Below are 14343 nucleotides of genomic sequence, written 5' to 3' on the forward strand. Positions count from 1 at the left end.
AAGTCTTCCGTCTACTGGTCAGACAAGAACTGGCTTCAGGAGAATTTATATGATGCTGTAAGAACTCTGCAAATGAATGCAGACTATGAGAACCAAGGGATTCTACCACGGACATGTACCTGTGACAGCATTAGAGGTGCAAGGGAAGGGGAAGAGGTCATATGCATTCTCAGAAGATTTTGAAGATAAATCAGTATAGAAGACATTGACCTCATAGTGCGAAGAGATTCACTCATATGTAGAGAGTTGGTTCCAGATTTGTACGAATCCACGAATAAGTACAAGTGAGGAATCTAACTACTTTGTGAAGCATAAGTGAACATACTAGGCATGCTATGAGATGCAGAATGAGATAGATCCAACTTGTGGGAACATAAACCACTTGTGGTTGAAAAGGATGAATGTATCGGATTAAAAAGACTGTAAAATAGGTTTTATTTACCACACAAGGAACTGCTAGACGTGGTGGGAGAGGAGGCCGAGCAGTTCAATCTTCCGTGCCCTAACTTGGCGACGGAGGACACCTACGGCGACGGCGGAGAAGACGATGTCCGTGGCCGGTGTGAGGACAGCGTCGGTGAGGTCGCGACAGCTAAGCGCTTCGTCGCCGGTGTCATCGAGGGCTAGCGGTGGCGCTAGGGTTTCTGCAAGAGTGGAAGAAGAGATAATGACTAGGGTGACGCGTGTATTTATAGAGACAGGGACGGCACAACGTTATTACGCAGGTTCCCCTAGCGGTTCACATCTAAAGGACGCGTGGCGATCTTGTAACACATTGGAGGTTGTTCCATGTTCCCACGCACGCCTGGATTGTCGGGTGGTCGTTCCCGCTTCTCCGGGTTTCAGGCAAAAGGATTGAGCATTTAAAATGGATTTAATGTTTGTCTCTATATCTCTTGCTGACATGGACACAGCGAAGACATTCGACAGTTTCAATAGAATGCATATGATTTGGATAGATAGACTTGAGACAGGAGCATAGAAAGGTTAGGGTCCGATCACATTCACTTAGTTCAAAAGATTCAATGTGAAGACATAGCTATAAGTGAATGCTGTAGAGGACAGAAACCAAATCAGTACATTGAAGATAAACATGAGACCATGTTAACATTGAAGACAAACAAAATACGAAGACTTGCAAATGTAACGCCATGAGAAAAACACTTCTAAAGGAAGAATTTGGTGGTGGCGTTACCCACTGTATAGGAAGTATTAGACCCAGACACGGCGCACAATTATCATGGCGCTCCGAAGTCAAATTCCACGTTAATGTATTCACACTCAGAATGTAAGCCTTCATTGATTGAAGATATACTTTACTTCGTGTGTTGCACATCTAAGTCATCAACATCCATAAGTGTTAGGATGTGTGCCTGATCACAGGAGATTTGAGGAGTCCAAGATATTTAGCTCACACCGTAACTTGCAAAACCTTTTCTCATCCAAGGGCTTTGTGAAGATATCTGCCAGTAGCTCTTCAGTGTTGATGTGTATGATATCAATATCTTCCTTCATGACATGATCTCTGAGAAAGTGATGACGAATTTCAATGTGCTTTGTCTTCGAGTGCTGAACTGGGTTGTTAGCAATCTTGATGGCGCTTTCGTTGTCGCGGTAGAGTGGCACTTGCTTCAGATGAATGCCATAGTCTTTGAGTGTTTGCTTCATCCATAGAAGCTGAGCGCAGCAAGATCCAGCAGCAATGTATTCAGATTCAGCAGTGGAGAGAGATACACAGTTCTGCTTCTTTGAAGACCAACATACAAGTGATCGTCCCAGAAAGTGACATGTGCCTAATGTAGACTTGCGATCCACCTTGTCACCAGCATAATCAGCATCCGAGAATCCAACTAGATCAAACTCTAAGCCCTTTGGATACCTAATCCTAGTGATGGGGTGTGAGCCAAATATCGAAGAATTCGCTTCACAGCTAAGTGATGCGATTCCTTTGGTGCCGCTTGGAATTGGGCACACATGCAAACGCTAAGCATGATATCTGGCCTAGATTCACATAAATAAAGCAAAGAACCAATCATGGAGTGGTATACCTTTTGATCGAACTCTTTACCATTGTCGTCGGGACCCAGATGGTGTTTAGCTGGCATTGGCGTCATGTAACCTTTGCAATCTTGCATTCCAAACTTCTTCAGGCAATCTTTGACGTATTTCTCTTGAGATATGAAGATGTCGTTGCGCTGCTATCGTATTTGAAGACCAAGGAAGAACTTCAACTCACCCATCATGGACATCTGATATTTCTCTTGCATCATGTATCCAAACTCATCACTATATTTCTGATTAGTGCAGCCGAAGATAATGTCATCGACATATATTTGGCACATAAACAGTTCACCATCATATGTCTTCGTGAAGAGCGTGGGATCTAGGGAACCAGGTTTGAAGCCTTTTCTCTTCATGAAGTCCTTGAGTGTGTCATACCAAGCACGAGGGGCTTGTTTGAGGCCATGCAGTGCCTTGTTGAGCTTATACACCATGTCAGGATGTTTTGGATCTTCAAAGCCAGGCGGTTGTGCAACATACACTTCTTCTTCAATCTTGCCATTGAGAAAAGCGCTCTTCACATCCATTTGATACAGAAGAATGTTATGATGATTTGCGTAGGCCAGCAGTATGCGTATAGCTTCAAGCCTAGCCACAGGAGCAAATGTTTCATCAAAGTCAATTCCTTCAACTTGAGTGTATCCTTGAGCAACGAGACGAGCTTTGTTTCTGACAACTTGACCATGCTCATCTTGCTTGTTGCGATATATTCATTTAGTGCCTATGATATTGTGCTTACGAGGATCAGGACGCTTGACCAGTTCCCATACATTATTCAGCTCAAATTGTTGAAGCTCTTCTTGCATAGCTTGAATCCATTCAGGTTCCATGAAGGCTTCATCAACTTTCTTGGGTTCAGATATTGAGATGAATGCGAAGTGCCCACAAAAAATTGCTAGTTGTGTTGCCCTTGAACGAGTGAGTGGACCAGGTGCATTGATGCTATCAATTATTTTCTCAATCTGTACTTCATTTGCAACACGAGGATGAACAGGACAAAGATTTTGCTCTTGCTGATCATTGTCATCGTTAGAAGGATTGTCTTCAGGCTAAGCATTGCCTTCAGGTTGATCAGGTGCAGAGATGATGAGTTCCTCTTCGGGCTGTGCTTCAGACGGTATGATTTCTCCAGTTCCCATAAGATTTATGGATTCATTGGATGGAACTTCATCTAGCACATTTGGCAGGTGCTCTCTTTGCGAGCTGTTAGTCTCATCGAACCGCACATCCACAATTTCAACCACTTTATAGTGAAAGAGGTTGAAGACTCTGTAGGAGTGCGAATCCTTTCCGTATCCAAGCATAAAACCTTCATGTGCTTTCGGTGCAAATTTTGAAGTGTGATGTGGATCCTTGATCCAGCACCTGGCACCAAATACTCTGAAGTAACTGACATTTGGCTTCTTACCAGTGAGGAGCTCATAGGATGTTTTGTTCAGAAGCTTGTGAAGATAAACACGGTTGATGATATGGCATGCAGTATCAATGGCTTCAAGCCAGAACTTCCTTGGAGTCTTGTATTCATCGAGCATCATTCGGGCCATCTCAATGAGTGTTCTGTTCTTGCGTTCCATGATGCCATTCTGTTGCGGCGTGTACGAAGCTGAGAACTCATGAGTGATGCCCAAAGTATCAAGATAAGTGTCGAGGCCGGTGTTCTTGAATTCAGTGCCATTGTCACTTCTGATGTGCTTGATCTTGACGCCATAGTTGTTCATGGCTCGATTGGCGAAGCGTCTGAAGACATCCTGCACTTCAGTCTTGTAGAGGATTATATGCACCCATGTATATCTGGAATAATCATCAACAATGACGAAGCCATAGAGACAAGCAGTAGTAGTAAGAGTTGAGTAGTGAGTGGGACCGAAGAGGTCCACGTGTAGCAGTTCGAAGGGTTGAGTCGTTGTCATGATTGTCTTCGAGGGATGCTTAGCCCTCGTCATCTTTCCAGCTTCGCAGGCACCGCATAAGTGATCCTTCTTGAACTTGACGCCCTTGATGCCTATGATATGCTTCTTCTTTGCAAGAGTGTGAAAGTTCCTCATGCCAGCATGCCCTAGCCTCCAATGCCAGAGCCAGCATTCTGAAGCTTTTGCAAGAAGACATACGACAAGTTGTGGTCCTGCTGAGAAATCTACCATGTACAAATCATCTTTCCGATACCCTTCAAAGACTAGAGACTTGTCAGATTCCATTAGAACAAGGCACCGATATTTTCCAAACATCACAATCATGTTTAAATCGCAAAGCATTGAGACAGACATTAAGTTGAAACCAAGGGATTCAACAAGCATCACTTTATCCATGTTTTGATCCCTTGAGATTGCAACTCTACCTAGACCCAATACCTTGCTTTTACCAGTATCAGCAAATGTGATGTGACTCTTGTCAGATGGACGTAAGGTTGAGTCCATGAGAAGACTTCGCTTGCCAGTCATGTGATCAGTACATCCACTATCAATAATTCATTCTGAAGCAGTTGGTGTCATACCCTACAGTGCAGTTAGGGGGATAGGCTTCACGAAGAGAATTATGAAGCATAAACATTTGACGAGCAAGTGGATTATGAAAGCTTAGATCGAGGTTAGGACTGATAGGGCAAGTAGCAAGCGACTCAGGAACAAAAATACATAATAAGACCATTTGGGCATTTGATCTTGCACCCTACAAGATGTTTAAGGTCCCCAGCAATAGCTTCAGATGCATTTGATTTTCGGCTGGAGACCCTTCCTGAAAGTGCGTTATATCGACTAGAGGGGGGGTGAATAGGCGATTTTTATGAAAGTCTTCAAAACATGAAAGTTATGAAGACAAACGACCGAAATAAACCTATTACCCTGCAGCGGAAGGTAGACTACACTAGGCAAGCCATAGTCAAGTATTCAATAGAGTGAAAGCACAATGACTAAGAGAAGCAATGTAGTAAGGATCAAGTAGGAAGAAATTATGGAGCCAAACAGAACACGCAGTCACTCAGTGAAGATAAAAGATAGTGCAATCATACAATGTCTTCACAAGGAGTAACAGTACGTAAAGAGTAGGGAAGGATGAAACCAGTGACTTGTTGAAGACAATGATGTGTTGGACCAGTTCCAGTTGCTGTGACAACTGTACGTCTGGTTAGGGCGGCTAGGTATTTAAACCTGAGGACACACAGTCCCGGACACCCAGTCCTGAACACGCAGCTCAGGACACCCAGTCCTCACCGTATTCCCCTTGAGCTAAGGTCACACAGACCTCGCCCAATCACTCTGGTAAGTCTTCAAGGTAGACTCCCAAACCTTCACAGACTTCGTTCACCGGCGATCCACAATGTCTCTTGGATGCTTAGAACGCGACGCCTAACCGGCTGGAGGATGCACAGTCCTCAAGTGTAATAAGTCTTCAGATCACACAGACAAGAAGACTTAAGTGATGCCTAATTCTCTTTGGCTCTGGGTGGTTAGGGCTTTATCCTCGCAAGGAATTCTCTCTCAAATGCTTCGAGGTGGGTTGCTCTCAAACGACAAAAGCCGTACACTAACTTTGAGCAGCCAACCGTTTATGGTTGTAGGGGGTGGGCTATTTATAGCCACAAGGCAACCCGACCTGATTTGTCCGAAATGACCCTGGGTCACTAAGGAACTGACACGTGTTCCAACGGTCAGATTTCAAACTCACACGGCAACTTTACTTGGGCTGCAAGCAAAGCTGACTTGTCCGACTCTGGACAAGATTCGCTCTCATAGTCTTCACTCGAAGACATAGGTTTTGGTTAGGCATCACTTCAGTCATTCTGACTAGTTCTCTTGGACCCCACTTAACAGTACGGTGGTTCCTATGACTCAACAAAGAAGAAAAAGAACTACGAAAGATCTAAGTCTTCGAGCTCCATAGGCTTCATGTGATGTCTTCTCTTGTCATAGTCTTCAATGTGAATATCTTCATATACCACCTTTGACTTCAATGTCTTCATACATTTTTAGGGGTCATCTCTGGTAGGAAAACCGAATCAATGAGGGACTTCTACCTATGTTATCCTGCAATTCTTACAAACACATTAGTCCCTCAACTAAGTTTGTCGTCAATACTCCAAAACCAACTAGGGGTGGCACTAGATGCACTTACAATCTCCCCCTTTTTGGTGATTGATGACAAACTAGTTGAAGTTTTCAACGGGGAGTATAATATGTGAAATTGTAAAGGATAAGGAATTGTCTACATAAGTTGCAAGGGCTCCCCCTGAAGATGTGCATATAAGTAATTTGCTTTTGGAATGCAAATGCACATGGCAGGTTGTGCTTGTGGAGATCCTCTTCAACTTATGATGACAATCCACTATGCATGTGAAGGTATGTGAAGATAATGATATGCATAATGGAAAATGGACGTCTGCAAAATGATCTAAGTGTGGAATTTATCGTCGCACATGCGGAATTTATCATCGCATCACAAGGTGGCAAATAAGTAGCAGACGACCATCGAGTTTTAAGTGTTACAACTCAAAGAACCAAATGTATCAAAACGAGAGTTGTAAACACGAAGCAAAATATAAAGCACCCGCCCATATGGACCCGCTTGAAGACTATCAAACTCGTATGCTTCTCCCCCTTTTGTCAGTAAGGACCAAAAAGGTTCGAAGACATAGAGCATCTTTTCCCATGAAGAGTAGGTGATGCAACAGGGTCGTCGGTGGTGTTTGGCGGTGCAGAAGAGCTTGGAGCAGTGTCGAAGCATGCTGAAGGAGGCGGCGGTGAAGTAGCATCGTCGTCATCCTCGATTACTCTGGCATTTACAGTTGCAACAGAGGAAGAGAACTCAGAGTCTTCAAGAGATGGAGTTCGTCGCAGCACTGCCCTACGAGGAGGTGTGGAGTCAAACTTGAAGCGCTCAGTGAAGCCATCCTCTTGAAGATCATCTTCAGAACACATCAGTGTCAGCCCTTTCCATGTGCGGCGAGAAGTTTCATGGGCAACAAAAGCATTCTTGGTGGCAAGATTGCGAATGCAATTAACATCCACCAAGAGGCTTTGCATTTGACGCTTCAGCCAGTCATGATGCCTATCCTATTTCTGATGAAGAGCCACAAGAAGCTCTCGGTCATTGAGAACACGAGTGCGCTTCTTGGGTCATGGAGCAGTTGTACTGTCAGTGGCTACAGTGAGAGCGGGATGCGGTGCACGTGTAGTGCCAGCCAAAGGATACACACGAGTGACTGCTTCAACTCCTTCAATGTTCTGAGAAAAACTTTGATGCTCTGCATTCTGAAGACTTAGAGGTTGCTTGGCAGGCTCAGGATAGATGGCTTAATAGACATATCAATATCAGGCAGAAAAATACGATGATTGCGAGCAGATGGCTGATATGAGATAGCAGAGTGAAGTTTGATCAGCCGCATTATCCATGGGGCGTAGAACTTCAAGCCAAAAAGATCAAAGCCTGATGCAGCAAGTTGGCGAATGAAGAATTCCTGTGCATTGAAGCATTTTCCATGAAGAATATAGAAGACCAAAGTCTTCATTGCACCTTCAAGCTTGGCATGTGGAGAGTGCCCTTTAATGGGCCAGAGAGTTCGCCTTATGATGTGATAAATAGTCCTTGACAGATACTCTAGGTCTTCAACATAGAACTCTTTGGGATATGCAGCATCTTGGGGTAATGGCTTCATCATACTGAGCATCTGACTCATGTTAGGTTCAGGCTTCTGAAAGATGCTCTCCACAGCTTCACTGTGAAGTTGACAGCCAGATTCATAGAGATCTCCAGGAGTGGGCAGACCAGTGAGCTCAATGATGTCAAAGGCTTTGGCTTCGTGATGAACGTTTCCTGTCATCCACTCCAGGACCCAAGTCTTCGGATCTCTGTTATACCCACGGATGTGAAGTGTGGCATAGAATTGGAGCAGCAACTCTTCATTCCAATGCTCTTGGTCAGTGACGAATGGCAGCAATCCAACTTCTTTGAAGCAATCCAGAGCTTCTTCCAGACAGGGCAGACCAGCTATAGCTTCAATGTCAAGACGCTTGTGGGGGAAGATGCGACCTTGATTGTATAGAATGCAGGAGTAATAGCTTCGCTGCGGATAGCTCCAGAACCGATCAGATGATATCCTTTCCCTTGAGTAGGGGTTCCTGGAGCTATTGAAGAATGTGTTGTCTACTCTGAAGCCATTGATATTGAAGGATCCAGGTGCTGATGCAGGACCTGGGAACCTGGGCAATCTTGGGATTGGCTTCTGTACCTGAGGCCTGTGCTCAACATGATAGTTGAACTGGGGACCGATAGCAGGTGCAGGAACAGAAGCAGTGGGATCAGTGGCTTCGCTGACTTCTGATGCTTTTGTTGGGGAGGGCTCCACATTAGCTTCAGCCATGACAGCGTCAGTGGCTTCATTGGTGGTGGTGGCGGCAGCCTCAAGATTTTCAACCTCCACTTGACGAGCTGGAGGGTCGGTCACAATCACGTTCTCCTCAAGAACCGCTTCTTGGTGGGACAGGGGAGTAGCAGCTTGTGGGACTTCTTCTTCATCGACTGATGCAGCCGGAATGTCTTCAGCAGTTTCAACTTCATACGCAGAGACTGGAGGCCTAGGTCCTTTGCGAAGCCTGCGCAACGCAGGCGACGCCTGTGTAGTTGGAGTTGGCTGGGCCTCAAAGTCTTCTTCCTCTTGTGGGCGATCAGCCCATGAAGCATCCTGAGCGATTGGCATCAGAGGACGACCAATGCTGATGAGTTCGTTGTTCTCGAGCTGAGGAAGGACTGCACCATCTTCTACATGGTCATGTTGACCAATGTCTTCAGCAGCGATGGGATCAGCTGCTGGAAAGTCTTCAGCTTCATGAGCCTCTGTGAAAGCAGGCTCATGGATTGTCAGTTGGCGTTCAGCGTCAGGACGAACCATGGAAATGGGTTCAACTATCAAAGGCTCTGTGGGAGCAGCCCGATCTTTCTTGGTCTTCCTCTTCTTCTTGGAGGGGGCAGTAGGAGAGGCTTCATGATGTTTCCTCTTCCTGGCTTCAGCCTCAACAGTCCTCATCTTCTTGAGCTCTGAAGTGGTTGACCGGCTTTTTGGCTTCGAGCCAGTCATTCTAGTTGGGAAGACAATGGGATCTGCTTCCTGCCTTGGTGCGTCAGGTTCAGCCGTAGCGGGCTTCTTCATTTTCTTTGCTGCCATCCTGGGGTCGATGCCAGGACGCCCAAGGGCCTTGCGCTTCTCAGCCTCATTGTAGGCCTGCACACATTTGTCAGCCAGAACCTTCATGCGCTCACGAGAACCCTGAGCTTCTGCACGTTTCTTGAGAAAGGCTTCCTTGAGCTCGTGCAGCATAATCTTGAAGTTCTTCACTTCTTGCATGCTGAGCTTGGCCATATGCTTCTTGAACTGAGCCTTTTCATAGTCAATCTTTTGCTTCAGTTCAACAATGCGCTGGGCGATAGCTAACTCTGAAGCAATGGCGCCATGGAAGGCGACACTGAGGCCAATGGGTAGTTGCAGATCGTCGAAGCTGATGTTTGGCGTGTCAAACCATTCATCAATGAAGTTGTGGATGATTGTTACATCAAAGAGAGGCAGATCATTGAAGATTTCTGCTTCTTCTTTGCTCTTGATGAGTTGCTCAAGAGCGTCATCTGCAAGATCTTCATCACTTGATAGATCAATGGCATCATTGCGCAGAATGGCAGCAGCTGTTAGCTCTTGGCCGGTGTGTGGCAGAGGCATCTTGACCTTCTAGGGCTTGGAGATGCGTGACAAATCTTTAGACTGCACACTGTCTTCAGGAGGTGTAGTTGCCAGTGGCTTCGCCCGTGAGGGTTTTGGAGCAGAGGCAGGCTTTGAAGCTTTTGGCTGCTTCTTTGGCTTCGGTGCTGCAGGCGCTTCATCTGATTCAGCGTCATCTGCAGGCTCATTCACGGCAGTCCCTTGAACCAAGATATGGGTGATGAGACCTTCAAGGTTGTAGAAAGGACCGACGACATTGGGTTCTGCATCACGTGTGCTGTTAGCCCTTGGAGCAGAAGGACCAGGGTTGAAGTCTAGTCCCAATGTCTTCTTGTTTTGCTTTGCTGAGTTCTGGGCAAACTGGAAGTTGCGCTTGAACAGAATGTCGTCACGACACCATAGCAGGGACGATGGGTCAGCATCCGCAGGTTGTGGTCCACGGACCGCAGGGATAGAAGCCTTGTTCAATGGCTTCATCTCTGGTTCTGGGTTGAAGATTTTTGTAGAGGATGTCTCCCCATGGTCGCTTGATGGCATTCTTTTCAGCATATTCCTTGGTCACAAATCTGTACTTGAACCACTGTTCTGCCCAATAGCGTCGAATCCATTGGATTCGTGTCTTGCGCTGATTGTAATCCTCTTCAGGATCTGTCTTGTACAGCTCTGAGAGGTCATCGGGCAGATCTCTTGATGTTTCTCCTCGATGCTTTCTGCCACCCTTCCTTGCTGATTTTTCTGAAGCCATGAACTTTAATCTGAAAGGCTTCAATACGTTCAGAGGCTTCAAAGGTTTTCGCTTGCTGGACAAACAGGGACTAGCTTCGGGAGAATTTATGTGATGCTGTAAGAATTCTGCAAATGAATGCAGACTATGAGAACCAAAGGATTCTCCCACGGACATGTACCTGTGACAGCATTAAGGTGCGAGGGAAGGGGAAGAGGTCATATGCATTCTCAGAAGATTTTGAAGATAAATCAGTTTAGAAGACATTGACCTCATCGTGCGAAGACATTCACTCATAGATAAGGAGTTGGTTCCAGATTTGTACGAATCCACAGATCAGTACAAGTGAGGAATCTAACTACTTTGTGAAGCATAAGTGAATATACTAGGCATGTTACGAGATGCAGTATGAAAGGGATCCAACATGTGTGAATAGAAACTGCTTGTGGTAGAAAGTGATAAAGCCATAGGATCACAAGGGGCCGTAAAAAGGAGGTTTTATTTACCACACGAAGAACTGCTAGACGGAGTGGAAGAGGAGGCCGAGCAGTTCGATCTTCCGTGCCCTAACTTGGCGACGGAGGACACCTAAGATGACGGCGGAGAGGACGATGTCCGCGGTCGGCGTGAAGACGGCGTCGGAGAGGTTGCGGCAGCGAAGCACTTCATCACCGGCGTCGTCGAGTGCTAGCGGTGGCGCTAGGGTTCGTGCGAGAGTGGAAGAATAGATAATGACTATGGTGAGGCGTGTATTTATAGGTACAGGGGCGGCACTGCGTTATTACACAGGTGCCCCTGGCGATTCACATCTGATGGGCACGTGGCCGTCATGCAGCATATCGGGGGTTGTTCCACATCCCATGCATGCCTGGATTGTCGGGTGGTCGTTCCCACTTCTCCGGGTTTCAGGTGAAGGAATGAGCATTGAAAACGGACTTAATGGTTGTCTCTGTATCTTCTGCTGACAAGGACGCAGAGAAGACATTCGACAGTTTCAATAGAATGCATATGATTTGGAGAGATAGAGTTTGAGATAGAAAGCATAGAGAGGTTAGGGTCCGATCACATTCACTTAGTTCAAAAGATTCAACAAGAAGACATAGCTATAAGTGAATGTTGTAGACGACAGAACACTAGTATATGTATATATATAATCAACATAGTGAAGATAATCAAGAAGACATGTTGAGATTGAAGCCAAACCAAATGTGAAGACATAGCTAATGTAACACCATGAGTGAAGCACTTCAAACAAAAAGTTTTGGTGGTGGCGTTACCCACCGTATAGGAAGTATTAGACCCAGACACGGCGCACAATTATCGTGGCGCTCCGAAGTCAAATTCCACATTAATGTATTCACACTTAGAATGTATGTCTTCATTGATTGAAGATATACTTTTCTTTGTGTGTTGCACATCTAAGTCATCAATATACATAAGTGTTAGGATGTGTGCCTAATCACAGGACATTTGAGGATTCCAAGATATTTAGCTCACACCGTAACTTGCAAAATCTCTTCTCATCCAAGGGCTTGGTGAAGATATCTGCCAATTGCTCTTCAGTGTTGACGTGTATGATATAAATATCTTCCTTCACAACATGATCTCTGAGAAAGTGATGACGAATTTCAATGTGCTTTGTCTTCGAGTGCTGAACTGGGTTGTTGGCAATCTTGATGGCGCTTTCGTTGTCGCAGTAGAGTGGCACTTGCTTCAGATGAATGCCATAGTCCTTGAGTGTTTGCTTCATCCACAGAAGCTGAGCGCAGCAAGATCCAGCAGCAATGTATTCAGATTCAACAGTGGAGAGAGATACACAGTTCTGCTTCTTTGAAGACCAACATACAAGTGATCGTCCCAGAAAATGACATGTGCCTGAAGTAGACTTGCGATCCACCTTGTCACCAGCATAATCAGCATCCGAGAATCCAACCAGATCAAACTCTGAGCCCTTTGGATACCATAATCCTAGAGTTGGGGTGTGAGCCAAATATCGAAGAATTCGCTTCACAGCTAAGTGATGCGACTCCTTTGGTGCCGCTTGGAATCGAGCACACATGCAAACACTAAGCATAATATCTGGCCTAGATGCACATAGATAAAGTAAAGAACCAATCATGGAGCGGTATACCTTTTGATCGAACTCTTTACCATTGTCGTCGGGACCCAGATGATGTTTGGCTGGCATTGGCGTCGTGAAGCCTTTGCAGTCTTGCATACCAAACTTCTTCAGGCAATCTTTGAGATACTTCTCTTGAGATATGAAGATGTCGTTGCGTTGTTGTCGTATTTCGAGACCGAGGAAGAACTTCAGCTCTCCCATCATGGACATCTGATATTGCTCTTGCATCATAAATCCAAACTCTTCACTGTACTTCTGATTGGTGCAGCCGAAGATAATGTCATCGACATATATTTGGCACACAAACAGTTTACCATCATATGTCTTCGTGAAGAGAGTGGGGTCGGGGGAACCAGGTATGAAGCCTTTGCTCTTCAGGAAGTATTTGAGTGTGTCATACCAAGCACGAGGGGCTTGTTTGAGGCCATACAGTGCCTTGTTGAGCTTGTATACCATGTCAGGATGTTTTGGATCTTCAAAGCCAGGCAGTTGTGCAACATACACTTCTTCTTCAATCTTGCCATTGAGAAAAGCACTCTTCACATCCATTTGATATAGAAGTATGTTATGATGATTTGCATAGGCCAGCAGTATGCGTATGGCTTCAAGTCGAGCCACAGGAGCAAATGTTTCATCGAAGTCAATGCCTTCCACTTGAGTATATCCTTGAGCAATGAGGCGAGCTTTGTTTCTGACAACTTGACCATGCTCATCTTGCTTGTTGCAGTATATCCATTTGGTGCCAATTATGTTGTGCTTCCGAGGATCAGGACGCTTAACCAGTTCCCATACATTATTCAGCTCAAACTGTTGAAGCTCTTCTTGCATAGCTTGAATCCATTCAGGTTCCATGAAGGCTTCTTCAACTTTCTTGGGTTCTGTTATTGACACGAATGCGAAGTGCCCACAGAAATTTGCCAGCTGAGTCGCCCTTGAATGAGTAAGCGGACCAGGTGCACTGATGCTATCAATTATTCTCTCAATCTGCACTTCATTGGCAACACGAGGATGTACAGGGCGAAGATTTTGCTCTTGCTGATCATTGTCATTGTTAGTGGGATTGTCTTCAGACTGAGCATTGTCTTCAGGTTGATCAGGTGCGGAGATGATAAGTTCCTCTTCAATTTGAGCTTTAGAGGGTATGATTTCTCCAGTTCCCATTAGCTTGATTGATTCGCTGGATGGAACTTCATCTAGCACATTTGGCAGGTGCTCTCTTTGTGAACCGTTAGTCTCATCAAATCTCACATCCACTGTTTCAACCACTTTATAGAGAAAGAGATTGAAGACTCTGTAGGAGTGCGAATCCTTTCCATATCCAAGCATAAAACCCTCATGTGCTTTTGGTGCAAATTTTGAAGTGTGATGTGGATCCTTGATCCATCACCTGGCACCAAATACTCTGAAGTAACTGACATTTGGCTTCTTGCCAGTAAGGAGCTCATAAGATGTCTTGTTCAGAAGCTTGTGAAGATAAACACGATTGATTGTATGGCATGCAGTATCAATGGCTTCAGGCCAGAATTTTCTTGGGGTCTTGTATTCATCTAGCATCATTCTGGCCATCTCAATGAGTGTTCTGTTCTTGCGTTCGACGACGCCATTCTGCTGTGGCGTGTACGGGGCCGAGAATTCATGTGTGATGCCCAAGGTATCAAGATATGTATCAAGGCCAGTGTTCTTGAATTCAGTGCCATTGTCACTTCGGATGTGCTTTATCTTGGCGCCATAATTGTT

This window comes from Triticum urartu, chromosome 4 (genome assembly GCF_003073215.2).
Source record: "Triticum urartu cultivar G1812 chromosome 4, Tu2.1, whole genome shotgun sequence".
Lineage (NCBI taxonomy): Eukaryota > Viridiplantae > Streptophyta > Magnoliopsida > Poales > Poaceae > Triticum > Triticum urartu.